Genomic DNA, 20,699 nt, shown 5'->3' on the forward strand with positions numbered 1-20,699 from the left:
ATATATATCTAAAATGAATTTAATAATAATCATAATTTCAGGGGAAGTTTTAAAGATTAAATAAGTCATGTGTATGAAACCCTTAAGCATCATATATTATAGATATGATATATTTAAAAATTTATTTTTTATTTAATACCAAAGAATAAATTCAGCTATTTGTATATTTTCTGAGGTTACTAGATATTTGAAATTTCATTAGCCAGTGTAATGATGACAAAAAGATACCCAGTTAAAACAGTGAATATACATATGTAAGCCCATCGATAGGTGATTGATGGACAAATAGAGTTGGGCTTTGTCCAAATGGGCTATGCTGTTTCTTGTGAATCTTAGAGATGCTCTACTGAACATAGAAATAGTATTAGCAATTCAGGATTCATTAACGTAATATAACTCTTCTTAAAATTGATAGTAAAATATTTATCTTGTTTTATTGTCCAATTGTAACTTTTTACATGAACAACTTTTCATTTTCCTGTAACATATTTATAATGGACTGAAAATGAAACGTGAATATATATATATAGAAAATTCCTTGACATTTAACTCATTGAGAGCTCAAATGTAATAAAAAGACTCTTACATTCAAATTTATTTACTAATCTCTTTAAATTCAAGTATATTTCTATAAATCTGTTGTGTTCATCCTCTCATAAGAAATACCTCTCAAAGCAATAATGTTTCAATAATTTTAATCATTGGCATCGATTTCCTTTTAGAAAGCAAAGTTAAAATTGCTTTCTGGGGCGCCTGGGTGGCGCAGTCGGTTAAGCGTCCGACTTCAGCCAGGTCACGATCTCGCCGTCGGTGAGTTCGAGCCCCGCGTCGGGCTCTGGGCTGATGGCTCAGAGCCTGGAGCCTGTTTCCGATTCTGTGTCTCCCTCTCTCTCTGCCCCTCCCCCGTTCATGCTTGTCTCTCTCTCTCTGTCCCAAAAATAAATAAACGTTGAAAAAAAAATAAAAATAAATAAAAAAAAATAAAATCGCTTTCTAGAGTTCTCAGATTTGGGGCAATTCAGTACACTGAAATTGTAACATCACTTGGCCTTGAAGGATTTGAAAACCTAAAAGAATAAATTCAGTTCTCAAAAGTTCTTAAATAAAGGTCCCAGTGAGTATTGGGAAGAATTATAAAATTATTTTATTGTAGTTTTATAGCTGGTCAACTTGGTTTTTATCTTTTTTTTTTTTAATCCCACAATCCGTCCAGGATACCACACTTCATTTAATTGTCTTGTCTCTTGGCTGTGACAGCTCATAATTAATATTTTCAACTGATATTCTAAACATCTGATTTTTAAAAATTTTACTGTAAATTACTCTTTCTTTTTAGAATATTAAAATTTACAGTAGTAGAAATACTCTAATATTCCCAGGAGTATTTTGTGGACTCTACTCGGTATTAATACGGTCTTCCTACCAATTAAATCTCAAATTTATTTTGTACTACAGCATTCTTCACACAAACACTTGTACCACTGAAAGTTAATTAATATTCTTACCTTTTAAATCAGGCTAGTTCTGGTACTGTGTAGGCAAATAATTTCTCTTGAAATGTTTACTGTCTTTCCTGAAGAAATAATATAGAAATTATTTCTAAATGATCCATGGGTGTAGATACAACATCTTTTTATAATACATTGGTACTTGTATTGGAATCCTACCATGAATAAATACATAATAGCATCCTATTGAATCTGTTTCAGTTCTTAGTGTGGAAAACTGAGTGAAAACTTTTATTTTTGTTAAAGGTCATTCAAGAATTTGCCTCTTTATAGAATTTAGGGTACATATCAGAAAGGAGGGCTTAAATTTGGATGATTGGCATAAAAATCACTATAAATATCTTTGCAAATATATACATTGATGAAAAAATGAATCTATTGAAATAGTTTTGTATATAACTTTCTAATAAAATGTGACAGATTCTAATAAAAAATTCTCTAATGGCTGAAAGAGTTGAAGAAGCACACAAAACTGTCTAAATTATTTTCTAAATTAGACATTGGTCTGAAAATTTCAGCCTAAAAATTTGATAGAAAAATATAATTAAAAACTCCTGGGAAGCAACACCATACCCAAGAAAGTCCAACATGTAGAGAAAAAGCAACATGAACAATCAGAATATATCCACCATAAAATCAAACTATTGGTGAGAGAGAATAATTTGAATAAAAATATAATAATTCTTAAAGAATTTCAAGTATTTCACATATACACACAAATTTCCACTTCTTTTTAAATATGGTTTCTATAGCTGCTATCTAATTCATAACAAATAATCACAATGTTATTTTAAATACCATTTCCAGAAGCGATCATAATTTTAATTTTAATAAAAAATTAAATTAAATTTAATTTAAATTTAAAAGTTAAATTTAGGGGCGCCTGGGTGGCGCAGTCGGTTAAGCGTCCGACTTCAGCCAGGTCACGATCTCGCGGTCTGTGAGTTCAAGCCCCGCGTCAGGCTCTGGGCTGATGGCTCAGAGCCTGGAGCCTGTTTCCGATTCTGTGTCTCCCTCTCTCTCATCCCCACCCCCGTTCATGCTCTGTCTCTCTCTGTCCCCCCCCAAAAAAAATAAAAATAAAAGTTAAATTTAATACAAAAAATAAAACTATTAATTTCACCAGTGAACATACATTAAAAATATTAAATAAAACAATTAGGAAATTAAAAAAGTAATTTATTTAAAAAATAAATACTATTCTAAGTATTTATTCTATTCTATTCTAAGACCCTCACACACAGTTGTCATACTAAAGGCAGCCAGCACCTCAGGAACATGTGTCTTCTATTTTGGTTTCTCACATTACATATTCCAAGTCTCCATTTAGAAGGCAGAACTTAGCTACCAGGCTTCTTTCAACCTGATTCAAATGCAAAAGCATACAGAGGCCATTTGCTTCAGGGGAGAAGAGGAAGAAATTGCAAGTCCTGGAGTCTAAGGAGGCTAATGTCCAACATTAAGTTCCTTTTTCTGTGTCATCAGAACATTTTTTTTCTCCTGTGTCTGTACCCAGCTACATTGGACTTGAGCTTGTCAGCAATATGTTGAGGAGGTCTGTGCATTTTTCAGTCTGAAAAGCTCTGAACTCTATTGGAGATATACTGAATGGTTGATATACTACAGTAAATTCCTTTTTTGCCTAAGCTATTCAGAAGTGCTATTTGCAAGAAAGAATTGTGACTGGCACACAGCTTATAACAGTATTTCAAGTATTTTAAAATTGCATCAATCTCTCAGTAGATTCAATTCATTAACAAATTAAGAGACAAACATACGATTACAAAAACTGGGCCAAATTAACACTGGATTGTATGATAAATGACACTGAAGATATACGCAAATTAAACGTAAACAGCATGGGGGCACCTGGGGGGCTCAGTCAGTTAAGCAACAGACTCTCAAGTCATGATCTCACAGTTCTAGAGTTCAAGCTCTGTGTTGGACTCCCTGCTGGCAGTGTGGAGCCTGCTTGGGATTCTCTCTCTCCCTTTCTCTGCCCCTCCCCAGGCTTGCACACACACTCTCTTTCTCTCTCACAAAAAAATAAATCAACTTTAAAAAACAAACAAACAGAAAAACCTAAATAGCATGTAAGCTGACTTTTACCAAAATTTAATGACAATGCAGCCCAGGGCCTATATCTTATAGATATAAAACTAGCAATATATATATAAAGATATATCCTATAGCATATTCATAGTGATAAAAAATTACAAAGTGAATGTACCTTAATAATAAAATGGTTAAGTAAATGATTTGTATCTCAGACATGTAATATTATGAAGGTATTACAAAAAATGACAATTCTATTTGTCTATTTGAACAATTTTCATTTTTCTAAATGATTCCATCAATTATTGAGTGAAAATAGAAAGATATAGATTGCAGTATATAATACAATCTTAGTTTTAAATTCAAAACATGACAAAAATATATTCCTTGTATATATATAATATATATGTGTGTATATATATATATACATATATATATATTATATATATACACACATACACACTCATAACCTTATGTATAAGGTTACATGAATCAAGAGAAGAGAATGAAAGAATAAACACTTGGTTCTTAGCATGGGTTAGAACTTGGTCAGGGAACATCGTGAGATTAATGGCTGGGGTGTTATGCTTGGAGTAGATAGAAGATGTCAAGAAAGATAAAGCTTGCAAAAAGGAAAAAAGTAGAGAGATTCAGATAACACAGAAACAAAAACAAAAAAAAAATGTAATACCCAAACATAAAGCAGCATGTGTGCTATGACTCATGTTATGTAATTTGCATGCATGATGATATTAGCCTGAAAATGAAAGACATTGTTTCTTTATAGCATAAACATAGGAGGCAAATATCATGAAAAACTCTAAAGTGGAGGGTATGTGCCTCAAAGGAATGGACCATAGTAGGGGAGGGTGACCACAGAATTACTGTTCATTGTTGGTTTTTTGTTGTTGTTCATTTGTTTTGTGTGATAATGAGACACTTGTATTCTCCCAGAGAAGCTGAAAGGTGTGTTCTAGTATGTTCTAAGAATGTAGTTTGATATGAACAGAGAAGAACTTGGGGAAGTCATAAGACAATTAGATTCTTTGGGAATCAAAAAAGCCTTAGGAGAGCTTTTACCTGGGCCAGGAATAAAACAGCTGTTTATGTTTCAACTTCACACAAATTTACAGAGAGTAATTCTCTTATCAGAGTACCTTGAATAGTGGTACAGGTAGAGATCACCACCCCAAAGGCTATCTATGAAACTGGGGAATGGAGAGAAAAATTTTTATTTATTTATTTATTTTTAAGAGTTTCACTTTGGACCTAACTATCAAATGTCAAATTCCTCAAATTCACAGGCAAAACAAGCGTAGACTTATGAAATGTCTTGATCTAACTTTCAAAATATTTTTAATTGAGACATAATTGGCATATAACAATATATTAGTTTCAGGTATACAACATTATGATTGGATATTTGAATATATCGTGAAATGATTACTAAATAAGTCTAGTGAACATCCATTACCATAAACAGTTACAATTTTTTCTTATGATGAGAACTTGTAAAATCTACTCTATTAGCATTACTGTTTGTTTTTATTGTTGTTTTTGTTGTTAGCCTTTAGTGTCACTTCACAATTTAAAGAAGATACATCTATTGCATTGGTAAACTTAATACAAAATAAAGTTTAAAGGGAAAATCAAATGTTCTTCATGTGGATCCTTTGCCTTATTTTAATGGCTTTCCTCTATTTAATTGGCTGCTCAAAAACATAAACCAAGAAAGAAATTATGGAAAAAATGAGGTTCACAATAGTAAGAATATTTTAATTTTTCCCTTTTTAACTACACTGAAAAAGTAACATACACATAAAACTTTCCTGTTTTTCAAAACATGTAGTAAGGCCAGGAACTGTTTTTAGACTTCAAAATATTTTTCTAGCTAACCAAACTACAGTTTTCATTTCTGTTTATTTTTAACAAATTACACTTTACCATTGAGCTATCTCACATGCCATGCCGTCCCCTTCCTTCATGCTTTCCTGGATCTTCCTTAATTGCTTCTGCTCATCCTCACTGCAGTTCTGGGTTATTCACCCTGAGATTCTCCTATATTGGGTTCACTACTTTCTTAAAAGTAGCTTTGTGAATTAAATATTCATCTTAATTTGAGTATTTCATCTCTTCTTGATATCCTGAGAGATAAATTTATGTCAGAAGTTGTAATTTCTTTTGATGATATGGATGATGCCTTGTGCATCTTTTCATCTTTGTATCTATCCAGGGCAAAGTTCCTTCAGTGTACTAGATGCTTAATAAATACGAAACCAATTGTTACAGATATCATCTTGAGATGAACATATTACAGAGAATTCTATGCATTATATATAATCTTAACAGAACCACTGATTCAGTCTTCATTTAACCAGCAGTGGAAATATGTTAAGAGTTTATTTTGACACTACAGTGACTCCAAACTGAAAAAAAAAAAGGTAAAGCTGCCTAAAACACTTAAAAGAGTCCCCTTTTTAACAGTAGATCATACACAATACAAACTATTCAAGAATTTTTTTCTTAAAACATTATTTTTAATTACTTAAAATTGAATGTGAGATATAATAATTTTTAGTAGTTCACTAAATACCAATTATTGTGAAATAAAGTCTATAGAAGTAAGATGAATCAATGTGGGAAAATAGTTTTTATTTTTCACAAAATGTTGAAATTCTAAATCTAGAAATCACTACCTGGCATTTTCACTTTAATGCATTTTCCTCTTACATTTTCTACTGATGCTTCTGAAAGACACTTCTGATAATACAAGTCCCTCTAGTGGCATCTGAAGTGAAATTTGTAATATAAGTAAAAAGTTATCATTTTTTGTTAGTGCTTGGAAAATACATTAAGAAACTTAAAAATTTCTTGATAAAACTGACATTTGGAAGTTATGATGCAATCATTTATTTATTGCAACGTTTTTTTCATTCTGACATATGATATATAAGTAGTTTTTGTATAAACTTTTAAATTGATTGGTAAGAAGGTAACATTTTCCAACTTGAAAGGGACAGTTTGGTATGCAGCAAAAGGGATTATATTTCTTAAGGAACTAATCTGTGCTAGGTGTTTTATCCATTAATTCATCTAATTTGATCAGCTAACAGATTTTATCATTTCTACTTTAAAATTAAACAGGGGCGTCTGGGTGGCTCAGTCGGTTAAGCGTCTGACTTGGGCTCAGGTCGCGATCTTGCGGTTGGTGATTTCGAGGTTCTTGAGTTAGAGCCCCACGTTGGGCTTGTGGAGCCTGCTTCAGATTCTTTGTCTCCTTCTCTCTCTGCCCTCCCCCACTCGCACTCTGTGTCTGTCTCTCTGTCTCTCTCAAAAGTAAATTAACATTACAATTTTTAAAAATAAAATAAAATTCAGAAAATAATGTTACATGTCTAATTAGTGACAGAACATGGGGTTCAAACACAGGTTTATCTAAGGATTTTTTACTATACATTCCCCTTAAGATAAAATGGTTTAAAAATGAAGAGAAAGACTGACATGAAACCAGAAAATTTTGACAGCTAATTCTAAACTGACAAGTAGAAGGGCAATACTAAGCTGTACGAAGGTGAATGAGTCAAAAGAGATTTTTAAATGTCTGAATTCAGATGTAATTAAATTGACTCTCACTCTCTCCCATATTTTTCTTTTTAACCAGACAATATCTTACTGAAAAGTAAATTGATAAGTATCTTGCTTCATTTTAAATTTGACCATTTAGTTTATTATATTTATCATGATTATTCACTCTCTGATTTCTGTTGAAATTATGTAAGAGATACTATAGTAAACAATATTGGTCCATGTCAAGATTGAAAATAAAATATACAAAATTTATATAATAGGATATTTCTTAACATAATCTTGATTTTTAGTCTAAGAAGCCAACAGAAAGAAGCATAGTTGCATAGGAGATAGGACAAACCTATTTTGGAATTTTTTCCCCCACTTTTCCCTAAGAAAACTATAAAATATCAAAATTTTGACAATTCTACTTTGTTTCTATTTTAATTAAGGTGTAATCTCTGAAATATAATCATAGTATTATTTTAGTATTCATATTTCTGAATCTGGTTAATATTTTTAATATCATGTGTTTATAAAAACAAATTTAATATTTGCCCACTGCCAATCATTACCAATATGACCCCAAACTGGCACTTCTTTTAGGCAGAAAAAAATAATTCTTGTATTTCCATATTATTACCTAATTAAATCTACTCTTGAGATGCTAGCTCCTTCTCTATGCTGGGGATGAAATTTCAGACAAGACCCAGAGCTGGCTGCTCTTCACAAAAATATTCTCATTTGACTGGAAGAAGTCAGATGTAGATTGTCCCTGGATGTGACAGATGCTTAAAGCTGACTTTCCCCTTAAAGGCATTTTCATGGGCATAAAGAATGTAGGGCATAGAGATCCTATATCTCTGGTGATCTTTCTCTAAAGTGTCTTTGGGGGCACCTGGGTGGCTCAGTCGGTTAAGTGTCCGACTTCGGCTCAGGCCGTGATCTTGCGGTCTGTGAGTTCGAGCCGCGCATCAGGCTCTGTGCTGACAGCTCAGAGCCTGGAGCCTGTTTCAGATTCTCTGTCTCCCTCTCTCTGACCCTCCCCCGTTCATGCTCTGTCTCTCTCTGTCTCAAAAATAATAAACATTTAAAAAATAAAAATAAAAAAAAAATAGAGTGTCTTTGACATGATGTGCATCTTCTCTGGCTATTAGCAGATAATTCACAGCTTGTCCTCTGGACTTTCAGCATTACAAATCCAATCTCTCAGGAGTCATTGACCAGACCATCTAGGTGGACATTTTGTTTCTGTGGGAAATGCTCACATGTAGCCTGCTGCCCTTGGAAGTACAGAGATTTTCGAACCTCAGCTCGTATTCAGGTTGCTTCAGCAGGCTTCTCAACCTTTAGATACTAGGCTATTGTTTTCAACAAGATCATCAGTCTCTATTTGCGAAGCCCACACCCGTTTCCTTGAAAGGGACTGAAAGCATACTCTTAACAGAATAAAGTGATGACAACATCCTGTCCTTTACTTTTTTCTGCCTTATATTCCCCAAACTGCATGTGTTAAAACCACTTGTATTGACCGGAAACTGTGTAAGCTGGAAAAATAAAGACTATCAGTCTCCAGTTTAAACAAGCCCACCCTGGATGAGAAGTACTTTAACTTGAGATGAATTTCAAAGATTTTGAAAATCATTCTCAGATTATTATTAACTCATATATCTTTTGGAAGAGTCTATTCAAATGTTTATTCACATTTTATTATTGGATTTTCTTATATCTGAGTTTTTCATTTATTCTGGATTCGATTCCTTTGTCATAATATGGCTGTAAATATTTTCTTTCGGTTATGGCTTACCTTTTCATTCCTTAAGGATGGTTTTCAAAGAACAAAAGTGTTTTTTTTTTTATGATGTCCAGATTTTTTCTCTTTCATGTTAAGTGTTTGTTGTATCTGCTATAAAATTCTTTATGTCTTCAAATCTTGTCCCTAGACATCAAATCTTTGGGATGTCATCTAGAAGCTTTGTAAGTTTAATTTTTATTTTCATGCCTATGACCTATTAAGAATAAATTTTGTACATAAATTCAAGGACAAGATTTATTTGTGTATGAGCATTCAGTTGTTTTAGCACTAATTTTTGAAAAAAAAAAAAACTATCTTTCCCCATTGAGTTACCTTGTTAACTTTGTCAAAATTCAATTGCTCATATATGCATGGGTCTATTTCTGGACCATCTATCTTATTCCACTAATCTCTATTTATATTCATGTCAACATCATACTCTCTTGGCTTATAGTATGTCTTAAAGTTACTCGTTTAGAAATGGGCACTGTCCCTGCCCACAACTCCAGAGAAGTGGCACAGAGATTTTGACCAATGAGAAAGGCAGGCCATATAAAAAGAGTTTCAATCTCTCCCCAAAGGAACTGACTTTATTTGGAACATAGTGTGGGAATTTCAAGTCTAAAGTTGCTCTCAAAAGTCAATGCACATTTTGAAGATAAGTAATTAAGAAGTGTCATAGCAGTTCCATAGAGCAATAAGGTAAACTGTTGGTAGGCCAGCTAGTTTATCAGAAAGAATCAGAGAAAGAGACATCTAAAAGAATCCTTCCTGGTGTCAGAACAAACCTAAGATTTACTTCTAGAAATACTCTGGCAAAGCAGCCTATATTTAATTAGAACACATGGTTAATGTATGTACCAGGACACTTTTGAAAATAATAAGTCAATCAGCAACAATTAGTTATAAAAAAAAAAAACAACAACAACTGGGTATGATACCAACTGAGGCACACAGGTTAACAGAGGCATCAGGGAAAGGGACAAATTGCTCAGCTAAAGCTATTGTCATCACAGGGTGACTAGGTACATGCTCAAGGCTGTGCCCTCTAAAGAGTGACATCAGAAGCTTCATACTGAAAAGAAAATAAACTTCACTATAATAGTCCAGCTAAGTTACTAAAAACAAAGCCCCAGAGTAGGATAATCAGCAACCAGAGTTGCTATATTACCTAAAATGGACAGCAACCAAAAATGTGGGACAAGCAAAGACACAGAAAAATATGGTCCATATACAGGGGGAAACAAAGTGGGCAACAGAAATCATCTAGGAGAGGGACATGATATTGGAGTTAGAAGATGAAGACTTCAAAGCAGCTGTTCAAAGAAACTGTGCTCAAAGAAGCAAAGGAGGATATGATGACATTATCTACAGAATAACAATAAAAACATAGAAATTATCTTTTAAAAAAGGAATCCAATGAAAATTCTGGAGTTGAAGAGTAAAATAATTAAAATACAACATTTAGTGGGGTGGGGGTGGGGGGGTGCCTGTTTGGCTCAGCTGCTGTAGCATGTGACTCTTGATTTTGGGGTTGTGAATTTGAGTCCCATGTTGGGTATACAGATTACTTAAAAAATATTCAATAGGAAGATCAACAATAGATTTTAAGTGTTTGAAGAAGAATCACCAAACAAGCAGATTGATAAAGATTAAGAACAAAGAAAAAAAAGAATGAAGAGAAATGAACACATCCATAGGGAAACATGGAACCCTATTAACTGTACCACCAAAATCCTAATAGGAATACCAGAGAAGAGTAGAGACCAGAAAAAATAGTCAAAGAAATAATGACTGACACAACTCAAATCTGATGAAAAACAAACTACATGTTCAAGAATCTCAACAAATTGAAAGTAGGAGAAGAACAAAGAGATCTACATTTAGATACATCATAGTAAACAGTTTTAAAAGACAGAAAATCTTGAAAGCAGCAAGAGAAAAAGGACTCATTACATACAAAAGAATCCTGATAAGATTAACAGCTGGTTTCTTATCACAAACCAAGGAGGTCAGAGAAAATGGGATGACATATTTAAAGTGCCAAAAAACAAAAAAAGAAAACAAAACCCAAAAAACTGTCCACTAAAAGTCTTATATTCAGCAAAACTATCTTTCAAAAAATGAAGACAAAATACACACATTTCCAGGTAAATGTAACATAGACTATCCACTACTAGTAAACCCTCCTTGCAAGAAATACTAAAAGAAGTTTTTTAGGGTGAAATAAAGTTTTACCAGACAGAATTTGAAATCACATACAAAATGTAAAAGTACCTTGAAAGATAATTAAATAATTATAAAAGACAACATTAATGCATATATCTTTTCTCTCTAAACTGTTTAAAAAAACAATTATATTAAATAATATGTATTCTTAAGCCTATAACACATAAAAATGTAATAAATTTGACCACAACAACACAAAGGAGGCAAGTGTGAGCAAAACTGTATCAGAATAAGAGAATGACACCAGATTATAATTTGGACCCACAGGAACAAATGAAGAGATCCAGAAAAGGTAAATGAGGAAATGAAATTAATAAACTCTATATATATGTATAGAGTTTATTTAAAACTCTTCTCTTCTCTTAGTTTATTTAAAAAGATAAAATGATGTAATAACAATGTATTATTGGATTTATTACATAAGTAGATATATGTGTAGAAATAAAAACACAAAAAAGAGGAAAATGGAATATATGGGAATAATGATTCTGTATGTCACTGTAATTAAATTATTACAAATCTGAAGTAGCTTCTAATAAAATTTTCAGTGGCCCTAGAGCAACCACTAGGAAAATAGCTCAAAAATATTTTTAAAAATCATTGAAAGAGTAAAACACTAAAAGAATAAAAATGTACTAGAAAAAATTCACTTTATGCAAAAAAGAGCAACAAAGGGACAAACAAGACATGAAACATACAGAAAACAAAATATAAAATAAATCCAACTATATCAGTTATAACATTAAAAGTGGATAGAATAAATAATTCTCTATTTGACACAGAGAATGTCAAACTGGATAACAAAGAAAGATCCAGCTATATGCTGTTTACCAGAGAGAATCTTTAGATTCAGAGGTACAAATAGTTGAAAGTAAAAAGTTATAAAAAGATATATCATGCAAACAACTATAACAAAGGTGAAGTGGCTATACTAATATCAGAAAAAAATAAACTTTAAGTGAAAAAGTGTTAATAGTACAGAAGGGATATTTTGTAATTATAAAAGTGTTAATCCATCAGGAAGACAGCAATTAGAAATATATATGCACTAATAACAGCCCCCAAATACATGAAGCAAAAAGCAAAACTGACAGATTTGTAGGAAGAAATAGACATTTCAACAACAATAGTTGAAGACTTTAATACACCACATTGAATAAAGGCCAGAAAAATTATAAAGAAGATCAATAATAACAAGTCTAAATTAGACCTAATAGACATCTAGGCTCTTAGACCTAGCAAAATACACATCTTCTCAAGTAAAAACAATAAGAAAACAAAGCGATAAACCCAAAAGTTGTTTCTTTGAAAAGATCAATAAAACGGACAAATATTTAGGTGGACTTACCAAGAAATAAGGAGAGAAGATTCAAATTACTAAAACATGAATAAAAATAGAGGACATTAGTACCAATTTTACAGAAGCAAAAAAAAAATATGAAGGATAATATGATCTACTATACGAAAACAATTTACATAACATAGATTAAATAAGCAAATTCCTAGAAAGACTCAAATTACAGAAACTGACTCAGAAATAAACTATCTGAATAAACCTAAAAATAAGTAAAGATATTGAATAAGTAACTTAAACACTTTCCACAAGACAAGCCCAGGCACAGATGGCTTCACTGAAGAATTCTGCCAAAGTTTCAAAGAAGAATTAATAATAGTCTTTCACAAACTCTTCCAGTAAATAAAAGAAGGAACACTTCCCAACTCATACTATGAGGCCAGGGTTTCCCTGAACCCTAAAGCAAACAAAGACAACACAAGGAAATAAAACTACAAGCCAATACCTCTTATGAATGTAGATGCAAAATTCCTCAATAAAATATTTATAAACCAAATCCAGCAAAATAATTATACATCATGACTAGTGGGATTTATCCGAGGAATACCAGGTTGGTTTAAAATCTGAAAATCAATTAATCTAATCCACTATCTTTTAACAGAAGATAGACAGACATAAACCACATGTCATTATAATAGACACAGAAAATCATTTGACAAGATGCAACATCATATTTTGATAAAAAACATTCTGCACAGTAAAAGGTACCCCTTCCATTTGAGTCAGGGAGAAAACTTAGGATTTCAGTCTAGGATGTAGACTCTCCAGGATTTCAGCCTCCACCCTTGGTTGGGCACCTTTGGTCAGTGCAAAAGCTATAAAAAGCTACAAAGCTATCATGCCTGTAGTCTAGGTGGAGGCATAAACATGTTGGAAGGACTCAACTGAAGCAATAGAGGTATGTTTTGCATGGTATACATTCCATGTTATGGAATGCCTAAGGCATTGACTGAATTAAGATCCTTAGAGAATTTTCCATGTCCCAGAAAAGACCTGGAGTAGCAGAATGGGTTCCATGCACCCACAAGTAACATGGACATAGCTCAGAGAGCCACCATTACTTATAGGACCTTTAGAAGAACAGTAAGTATGTATTACAGGAAACATAATGGACAGACAGATGAGGAAAACACAAGATAAAGGATGCCTCATCAGAAGCTGGTGTGAACTGAAAACGCTGAAACTAGAATCCTTAACTCCAACACTGAGATTTGATGTCCCTAACACCACCACCGATAACTAATTCTCTTTACAGGTAAGAATCATAATCCTGGAGAAAGGCATGTGGAGATCCCTTCTGACAAAATGGAAACATGAAATTAAAATTAATTTGAGTTATAAGAAATTGTTGTATATCTTGAAGCTGAGTTTGTCGAATTAGATGCATATTTGCTAACTTAGCTTAACAGATGTCATAAATGCCTTTCATAGCCAGGCCCTGACAAGAATTCTAGAGCCTCTTGAAATTACGTTGCTTAACTTACATTTCTGCCACCCAACAAAGGGATATCTTAAATACTGACACATAGTTGAATATAATATCTGAAACTATTTTATGTAGCTCTGTACAAATTCACAAGATAGCAGTGGCACTTAATTGGGAAAACTTTTGGGGGAAAAACTGAATAACCTGACAGATCTTAACTTTAATTTGAACATTATTGACAACGTTTTAACCATCTGGACTTCACAATATATAGGATCATTTTGTTCAACTTCTACTTGATTACTCATACAATGGCAAATGCTTATTCCTCTCTATGAAGGTTAAAGAACTAACATTATTGCCAGTATTCACTTTCCTAACTCATTGGTGTTCACCTTGAAGACCTTCTCCCTAAGGCATCCCAGTCTGTTGTTGATGCTTACCTCACCTGATCCCATCTCATCATGCATGAATTATCATTCTTTTCATCTTTATGACATTAAATTACTCCATTTTCAAATGTACCATGAAGATTCCATATTTTCCTCTATTCTAGGGACAAAAACTCTAAGTCATTATCTTTATAAGTGAAGATTGTTCTAACTTGGTAATATTAATAAAAATCACTATGGGATCAAACAACCTAAAGATTTAAAAGGAAAAATTTTGCATTTTATGATCCTAATGGGTTTATTTTTTATTCTCCTTACCAGTGCTTAAGCTCCTTGTCTGAGATGCAGCACAGAGTACAAAAATCTAACCTTCTAAACTTCCATTCATTCTTTATCATACTATCTACAATAACCAAGGCTTTATAATATAAAGTTTTGTATGTGTAAAATCTAATATTGTATTTACATCCAAACTGGAAGACACTTGTAACAAGGATAAAGACAAATATACTAATTTCAGTTGTTATTAAAAGTCAATTCTGAAATATTTGGTTTAAATAACAAGAACATATTCTTCTCAAGCCTGAAGAAACTTGATGACAAGTCTGCCTGGTTATATATTCTATGCCCATTATCTACAAGAAGGTTGTTTACTCCACTAATGAGCACAGAGAGCCAGCAGGTGTCTAGAACCATTTGGCAGCTTCTAAACTTTATATCCATATTCCAAAAATCCATTAGCTGAAAATAATATTTAGAAACTTAAATGTCAGAATCCTGCCAATGCTACATCCATAGGAAATCTAGAATTGGAAGATTACATTGTTATAAAATATTTCTCCCTAAAAAACAGCTGGAAAGATTAAGAACCATCTGAAATATTCACATGGCATCATCAATATCATAGTTAAAATCTTTAAATTTTGCCAACATTATTAAACTTAAAATATTGAATAATTTCACCTGTGTATCAGCTCTTTCAGTAACTTGAGGTGGGAGTTACAGAGAGGAAGGGTTGTAGCTTATATCTTCATAGGCCTTATCATAATTAGGTTTTCTATGGAAGTCACAGCGTAGAGCAAGCTGTGGCCAGTTGATGACATCTACTCTCAATTTTCTGCTCCTGATCCACACTTATCTTAATCCACTATTTCTTTAAGTACTTGGGAATGTTTTAAACTATTTTCTAGGAAAACTTCTGCTTTAAGAACTGTTATGATCCAACCCAATAAATAGGACAGGCCTCCACTTGAGAAATAATATACGTCAGATTCCTAAACTGTTATGGTAAGATGTTAACTCTACCACCGAAATCTTATTTTTAATCATATTTATAGTCAATCATGTAAAATATGGCACTCCAATTACTAGGGCTAATTGTAATGTTAGACTGATTGAAAGCTGGTCTTTGTCATAAACTCATATGGAATATTCATAATGGGGAAAATGCTCTTTAAGGGGCACATTTTCCTTCTTTGTTTTGTGCTAGAATCTTTATGATATTGTCAAGCCAACACAAAGCTACTTACCTAACTGTATTATTGGAGTTATCCAGATACCTGCTAAATTATACCTTTATATCCAGATACCTTTCCTAAATTATAATTTAATTATATGGCTTTGGTGTCTTTTATGTGATGAGACAAGAAATATCCATTTGAATATTTATTCAGTACCCCTTTACTCTATACAAAAATTTATTGAGGGCCTATTGAATGCCCCATATATTGTATAGGGGCTGGGAACAAAAAGTCAAACAACTCAAAGTCAGATGCCCCTAAGAAATTTCAGTTTAATTAGACAAATAGACACATAAATTGTTAAAGTATATGAATATACAAGTTGGTATATGCAGCGATTGTGATATGTCTGTGGTACTATGGGAGTACAGAGATGGTTCACTTAATGCTGTAATAGAATACAGGTTCAATTATATTACCTAATATACACGGGATTCATGTTTATTTCTTCTAGAAGTCAATGAAGAAAAGTGAATTTATTTCCATAGAGAAATTTTGTACTCTATTTTATTGCATTTTGAGAACTAGGCAGCCTAATTTATCTTTTCATTCTGACTTAAATTCATTTCAGTAAGTAACTCATACTGCCTGATGCATTTTTTAAATATCTTGTCCAAATTAGCTTTTGATGTTTACCTTGTAATTACTTTGTATTACACGTTTCTGATTGTGTAATTTTAAAGCAGTAAGGGTTAAAAGGTAATCTATTTTAATCCCCTGAAGTTTCAAAGGGATTAATTTAGGCCTCTGGGTTGTGAACCAAGATTGCATATCTGGTTACTTATGGAATTTAGATTAGAAATGTGGTCACCTGAATCCTAGTGATGTGCTTTAGTTATGCCATCTTTCTGGAAGATGAAATATAAATAGATGGTGACAAATCAAAAAATGAGAAATGGATGAATAGAGGAAGAGAAACAAAGGAAGGAGGAAAATAGAAAGTTAACAAAAGAGGAAGGATTCAAAATTTCGTTTTCCCCAAATTTAGATATAAAGTGTTTAAAAATGCAACAGTCCAAAATCTCACCATTAGAGGAAAATACTAGTCTCTTGGCAACTTTTCTCTAATAATTAAATATAATATCCTCTTGGCAACTTTTCTGGTATAATTAAACATGACCCCAAATTCAAATAATGTCTATGAAATGAGGTGTGTCTCAGTGGCTCAGTCAGTTAAGCCCAACTTCAGCTCAGATCAGGATCTCATGGCCTCTGAGTTCCAGCCCCTTGTCTGCACAAAGCCTGCTTCGGATCCTCTGACCCCTTCTCTGCCCCTCCCAGCTCATGGTCTCTCTCTCTCTTTCTCTCTCTCTCAAAAAACAAAAAGAAACAAAACAACAATAACAGAAAACCACAGCTATATATATATATATATATATATATATATATATATATATATACACACACACACACACATATTTGTAAGTATTATATTTGTATGTATATATATATATACATATATATTTATATATATGTGTGTGTGTGTGTGTGTGTGTATATATATATATATATATATATATATATATATAATGAAACAAAATTTATCTTTCTCCAGGATCATTGATATAGGGTGTATTTTATTTTTTAAAGTTTATTTATTTTGAGAGAGAGAGAGAAAATGCATGAGTGGTAGAGGGGCAGAGACAGAGGGAGAGAGAGACCATTCCAAACACATTCTGTGCCGTCAGCCCTGAGCCTGATGTGGGGCTTGAAACAAAGAACTACAAGATCATGACCCGAGCCAAGATCAAGAGTCTGACACTTAACTGACTGAGCCACCCAGGTGCCTCTATATGGTATATTTTAAGTTGTAAGCACAAGTCTATTTATCCAGACATTGGGAAAAAAATAATGAGAATCACTCTTACCTCCTTTGCTACATTTCCTAAAAGAGATGGTTTTTTTAAGACCCAAATGCTAACAGCTCAGGCCTCCACACTAGCAACCTAACATCTAGCTCGCTATGGGTTCTTGATTCATGAGGAGAAACAATTTATTAATTAATATAATTTAATTTATCCTAAGATATTTATAAACTGAAAAACACATGCTTTTGTGTGTTTGCCACTCTGATTTGTAAAATTAGGAAAGCAGCATAATCTGCTTACAATTAAATAGGGGTAAACCTGGCATGTATGTCATGGTTGTTTGACCAAAGCACTACCTCGGTTTTATATCAGTTTGTTAGTGTTTGGAGGAAAAATCACATACCTTGGATATCAAACAATATGATTATTGAGAATTGTTTCAGTTTTCTATTGCTACATAACAAACTGCCAAAAAATTAGTGATATGAAACAACCATTTATGACTATCCTTCAATTTACTGAAATAATTTTATGTGTGGTTATTTTCTGTTATTATCTATGGTTCTATTGGTTGACTGGGCCCAGCTAGCAATTTTTTCTCAGGGTCTCTCATGCAGCTGGGGCTGGAATCTTCCAACAGATCAAGTGGCCAAACAACCAAGATGGCTCACACATGTGACTGGCAGTTGATTCTGTTAGCTGGGAGATATACCGGAGCTGTCAACCAGCACACTACAATGGCCTCTGCATGTAACCTGGGCTTCTTATAGCATGGAAGGTCATGTTCCAAGAGGCAGAATCCTAAGCATTCCAAGAAGCCCACAGTTTCTTATGACCTAGTCTCAGATGTTACAGATATCATTTCCACTGCATCTTATTATTTCAAAGAAGTTACTATAGACAGTCTAGATTCAAAGGAATGGGGAATTAAATTCTACCTTTTGACGTGAGGAAGAACTTGTATATTCCAGGAGGAAGGAATTGATAGCAGCTATCTTTGGATATTACGTTCCCAAAGAGGTCTCACACAGATGAAAACTCATCCAACAACTGCTTGGGATGGGTTATAGGACACATCACACCAAAACATCCTTCAATTAGTAATTTTGGATCTGTTCAAGTGTTTAAAGAAAATATGGAATAAATGCACATCGACCCACAAATTTTGCTCTACAGAACCCAGTAAATATTAACTTACCCTTTATATTTTAAAAACGAATTATTACATGCTGTTTACTTTCACTTTAAAGAATCTCCATATTGCTTTTTTAATATAATGGAAATGAAACAGACATCAATTAATCATTAACTTATTTCCTTTGTCATTATATTTTTCTTAACTACCTTTTCATTTTCATTATTGGCCACTTATTTTTAATTATAAGAAGATTGTCAAGATAACTATTAGTAGGCATAAAACTTTCATTGAAAAAAGATCTATTAAGCATATACTCTATACAAGTGGATTTTTTTTTAATTTTTTTTAATTATAAGAAGATTGTCAAGATAACTATTAGTAGGCATAAAACTTTCATTGAAAAAAGATCTATTAAGCATATACTCTATACAAGTGGATATTTTTTTTTCCACGTTTATTTTTTATTTTTATTTTTGGGACAGAGAGAGACAGAGCATGAACGGGGGAGGGGCAGAGAGAGGGAGACACAGAATCGGAAACAGGCTCCAGGCTCTGAGCCATCAGCCCAGAGCCTGACGCGGGGCTCGAACTCACGGAGCGCGAGATCGTGACTGGCTGAAGTCGGACGCTTAACCGACTGCGCCACCCAGGCGCCCCTATACAAGTGGATATTAAAAACAGATTGATGAACATCCCTTTTTGTACATATGGGTTTTATTTACCATATTCTGCTAAATGTATCAGAATGCTTTCTCAGGTACAAAGGTAGAAATAACATGATGTGTAATTGTATTGTCTGTCCCAGAGAGCTTTTGTTACATTAGTATTTTAAGAATAACCTGCCATATTCTACACAGCTGCCCAGCAAACAGTAATACCTTCAGTCATAATAACATTTCCTTTGCCTAGTTATCTTGAAGATCTGCTTTCCATATTAATATTTTTATCTTCCAAACATTGATGGAAAAATCACATATGCTTCACATTATTTGGATCCAAAGGTTTTATCAGTTATTGTTAAGAACAGCATAAGAGTCTCTACACGAAAATATTTTTTGGTGAGCAATTCTATTAGAATTCTCTTTTGGAGTATTTTCAACATGCTTACTGTCTCGCACACCTACAAGTATTTCACTTGGTCACATTAATATCTCCCATTTTATTAATTATTAGCAAATGGATGTACCCTTAAGATGAATATTAGCATGGCTATTACTATCAATTTATGAAACTAGTTAAATTGTATCTTAGTGTTTTATTGGTATAATAGTAACGGTTATTGTTATTTTCCATTAAATTCATAGCATTCTCACAAGTACCAAACAATTCACCTTTGCAGTCAGGAATTTTTATTTTGCAGACCATTTGAGTGAATCCCCAGAAAAGGATAACTTTTAAATTGCTTTGGAGAGTCTTCTAATGCTTCTGTTGTCGTCAAGTAACCACCTGGGGAGTATTGTTCCATTTCTTCAAGAGGATAATGTCAACCTGTGGACCTATAACTCTAACAACAATGCATAGGTCATATAACCTCGGTTGTAGCATTATAGACTTATCAAAGTCTCTTCCATATTTCATAGATCAACTCTATTATATAGTGAAGTCTTGAATATATGTTAACCAGTTACCACCTAAAAGAAGATACTATTGTCTTAGTAGGCATAACCCAGTCTGGAAGATGTTGAGGCAAGGATTTCAACAGAAAATCAGCAAGATTAGAACAGAAATTCCATTTCTGGAAAAGAAATTACAACATTTTAGCAAATTCGTTGGGAAGTCTGGTGTTCAATATTCTGTATTAATCTGACTCTTGGTATTTTTGGTTGGGATTGAAGTTATCTGAAGACACATGTTTTCTGTTCTTGCTAACAGTAAAGAATAAAAGTGTGTCATTTCACAAAATATTA

At 33.0% G+C, this 20,699-nt stretch overlaps 1 long non-coding RNA gene across 1 annotated transcript in view; it reads right to left on the reverse strand.

Moving 5' to 3' along the window:
- Positions 1-20,699, reverse strand: part of LOC109491384 — a 251,974-nt gene that overhangs the window by 210,918 nt on the left and 20,357 nt on the right. The window contains exons 4-6 of the long non-coding RNA XR_002735852.2: positions 20,124-20,296; positions 18,593-18,766; positions 1,506-1,573 (exon numbers count right to left, since the gene is read on the reverse strand). This is a non-coding gene — a long non-coding RNA (uncharacterized LOC109491384). The remainder of the gene's footprint in view (positions 1-1,505; positions 1,574-18,592; positions 18,767-20,123; positions 20,297-20,699) is intronic.

Source organism: Felis catus, chromosome C2, assembly GCF_018350175.1.
Source record: "Felis catus isolate Fca126 chromosome C2, F.catus_Fca126_mat1.0, whole genome shotgun sequence".
Taxonomy (NCBI): Eukaryota; Metazoa; Chordata; class Mammalia; order Carnivora; family Felidae; genus Felis; species Felis catus.